Here is a 3,416-nt window from a genome sequence, read left to right as displayed (position 1 = left end):
TTTGGGCGGGAAAACGCAACAGAGGCTGCACTTCTTAAGATTGCTGAACAAATGCCAGACGGGGGCACAGCTGCGACACACATTCTACCGCTTTCTACGGTGGAGAGCGTATTGGCGTACGGCATCACAGCATGGTATGCCGGCTGCACGGCCAAGGACAGAAATGTTCTGCAAGGAGTCATAAAGGCGGCACAAAAAAAAATCATCGGCTGCCCCCTGCCATCCCTGGATGACATCGCGAACTCAGGGGGCTACAAAGGGCAAAGAAAATCCTGACTGATCCATCCCACCCTGGCAGGTGCCTCTTCGACCTCCTGCCCTCGGGCAGGAAATCTGGAGTCATGAGAAGCCGGACCAACAGACACAGAAATACTTTCTATCCCTGGGCAGACAGGCTGTTGCATCTCAATTCTTCAAATCATGTGCATGTGAATGTGTAGGCCTATGGGAGTGCAATTTTACTGTACAGTGATCCCTCATTATTTTGCGTTTCGTTTATCGTGGCTTCAGTGCATCGCGGATTTTTTGAATTTTTTTTTTTTTAATATACATGGAGTACAGTACTTTATATGTTGCTCTATGTGACTCGCTGTTGTTTTGCAGCTTCTCGTGGACCGTTTGCGGACTTTTTGCGGACTTAAAAAAAAATGTTTTTTTTTTTTTTATCTGTATATGTTAATTGGTCGTTACTTTGCGGATTTTCGTTTATCGCGGGTAGTTTTGGTCCCCATTAACTGCGATAAACGAGGGATTACTGTATACCTCATGATATCACCGACTGTATTTTCAATTAGTCCGAAATAGTCCACATACTGTCATGTTAATGCCTGATTCATATAATTTTTGTAAGACAACTTTGACTATACCTTAATTAGTGCCGAATATTTTACATATTCTCGTCACAATTTTTTAAAAATCCATTCCATAACGTTGAATATCAATTTTGAAACGTGTGCATGTGATTGTGTGTAAGTCTAGGGGAGTGCAATGTATTTATATACTTTTTTTATATGTTTATATTTCACGATTCTCTCTCTCTACACACACACATATATATATATATATATATATATATATATATATATATATATATATAAGTTCAAAAGCCAGCATCTGTGATTGTTTGGGGCTGTCTTAATGTCAATGGCATGGGTAACTTACACCATTAATTCTGTTATTGCATGTTGTTGAAGGAAAAGGAGACGGAATACAGTGGGAACCAGCTTTTTTGGAATGTGTTGCAGCATGAAATGCAAAGTTCATGATAATTTGAAAAAAACAAATTTTTTTGTTATCACATTAAATATCTTGTCTTTGTAGTGCATTCATAACATGAGGCATGCGGGCCCCACGTTTTTTTTTGTATTTTTTCAATTCCCCATTTAAAAAAAAAAAAAAAAAACGCTGATAAAGATTCATGATGTGTTTTTTATGAAAAATAGGGATAACATTGAGTAAAAAAGAATCCAGTCTGAAAAAATATTGAAAAAAAAAGAAAAAAAATCTGCAAATATCCCAATCCGCAGGTGCCGAACTGCGAATATGCAGGGGTCGACTGCAGTTTTAAGTCGTAATATCGCCTATCACCGCAAGATGGCAGGCATGTCTTTACATGCTTACATTGGGGCTGAAACTGCCCTGTATATATTCCAACATGAGAAGGCCCGATAGTTTTTTTTTTTTTTTAGCATTTTAGAGTAACACATTACTTTCTAATGCTTTACCAGCATCATTGCTGGAGTGTGGTGCATTGTTACTTTGTGAAAGTGACATGTTGTTATTTAGCTATTGTGAAGGTGCTGGATGGGTGTGGTTCACTGACAAAGCAGTAACTGATAACCTCTCTCTTCTCTCTTTCTCTCCCCTGTCACAACGTCATGCCTCTAGGTGCTGATGAAATATTAAAGACCTCGACCACGCCCTCTGTAAAACACGCCCCTCTAGTGGACTATGATGCCCCTCCCCCTCTACTCACACCTTTTTTCTCTCTGTCAGTCTCAGTGTCTCTCATCCTCTCTCTTACAGAACAATGTGTCGTTGACAATAGTGGGATTACAGCCCCCCAACCCCCACCCCCAATGCCCACAGCCACCAGTGCCCCGCCCCCATCACTCTCCTCATCAGTCTGTGGCAGTTCGCTGTGCCTTACTCTGTTTCATCTACTTCTTTGCATCTGCTGCTTGAAGGAATGAAATAACGAGCGAATGTCTGCTGATTCAAGTAAGTGCCTGTCACGCTCTTGCTCTCTTTTTGATTGACAGCTGCCTGCTTAACAACACTGATTAAGGTCAGCTCAGACACGCTGGCCAAGTTTCCGCAACGTGATGTCTTTTGGTTCTGGTGCTGCTTGTTTGATGCTGCTTTGATCTCCACTGAGCCCTCGGGTCCATTGTGTTGAGATGTTCTGTTTGGGATTAGACTGAATCCTGGAATAAGATCATGAAAGAATGATGAGGTTGCATACAGGTTTATCATGATAAATTTGCGAAGATTATAATGGCAAGCACCCGATTAAAAAAAAAAAAAAAGATGTCTTTTCATTGGTGTTTCTCTGTTTTCCATTGCCCATAGTTCCCATCCAGCTCCAAACCATCGGTACTTTGTACCAGTGATGTGTTCCTCGAGCCGGTCCTTGGCCTCGAGGACCGGCTCGAGGACCGAAGGTCGGTCCTTGGTCCTTGGCCTTGGCCTTGGCCTTGGGAGTCAAGTCCTTGGCCTGGCCTTGGCCTCGGGTTGCCGGTCCTCGGACACAATGAGGGATTAGAGCCTCGAATCCCTTGTCCACAGGTATAAAGTGGGACCGAGGATCGCAAAAACCACGAAGGAATCAAACAAATTCCATCCAGGTAAAAACGCATATTGATGGATTAAGCTGGCGCTTTAAAAGGGGCGGTTCTGCCCCTGACAGGCGACAGTTAGCGCAACGAATAAAGGGCGGCATCACAGTTAGTTTCAATCACGGTTTGTTCCGTTCGCAATCGGCAGTTTAAATAGCGTGTAAAGTCTTTCTGTAACAGTGGTGTCTTTTATGTAGTTATTTTTGCACAGTCGTCACGTTTCTGCGGTGGCACTATAATGTTTGTTTGAACCAAGTAATTTGCGTTACAGCTGGAGTCAATAATGCCGGCACTTCACTTTCGGGTTTGGCCGTTGGGATTTGGAGTCCTTTTGCTCGATTCCAGTTATGTTTTTGGTGAATGCTTTCTCATGTTTGCAAGAATGAATATTGATAATACATAGTTTAAAATCATGGTTGATTTAATTATTTTTTATTATTATTGGGAATTTGAAGGTATTAAACTAATTAATGTAGTATTAGTGGGAGTGGTAATAATAGTAGTACTCAGACAATGTTTAGAGATCAGCCATCTCGTTACCTCTGCGTCCCGTGTCCGAGACGCAAAATTAACCCACAG

The 3,416-nt window shown here is 41.9% G+C and overlaps 1 protein-coding gene across 4 annotated transcripts in view; it reads left to right on the top strand.

Annotated features, from left to right (window-relative positions):
* Positions 1 to 1,912: 1,912 nt before the first annotated feature.
* plxnb3 (plexin B3) overlaps positions 1,913 to 3,416 on the top strand; it is a 102,162-nt gene continuing 100,658 nt past the window's right edge. For 2 of the 4 annotated variants that reach the window (XM_019869387.1, XM_019869385.1), the window contains exon 1: positions 1,917 to 2,220. The gene's annotated coding sequence lies outside the window, so the exon portion shown is untranslated. Of the gene's footprint in view, positions 2,221 to 3,416 lie in introns of all 4 variants that reach the window. The other 2 variants (XM_019869388.1, XM_019869386.1) reach the window with 2 other exon arrangements.

The sequence above is a fragment of the Hippocampus comes genome, unplaced genomic scaffold (genome assembly GCF_001891065.2).
Source record: "Hippocampus comes isolate QL1 unplaced genomic scaffold, H_comes_QL1_v1.1 scaffold468, whole genome shotgun sequence".
NCBI lineage: Eukaryota > Metazoa > Chordata > Actinopteri > Syngnathiformes > Syngnathidae > Hippocampus > Hippocampus comes.
The sequence above is the reverse complement of the archived record's forward strand: the minus strand, read 5'-3'. Positions and strand labels throughout refer to the sequence as shown.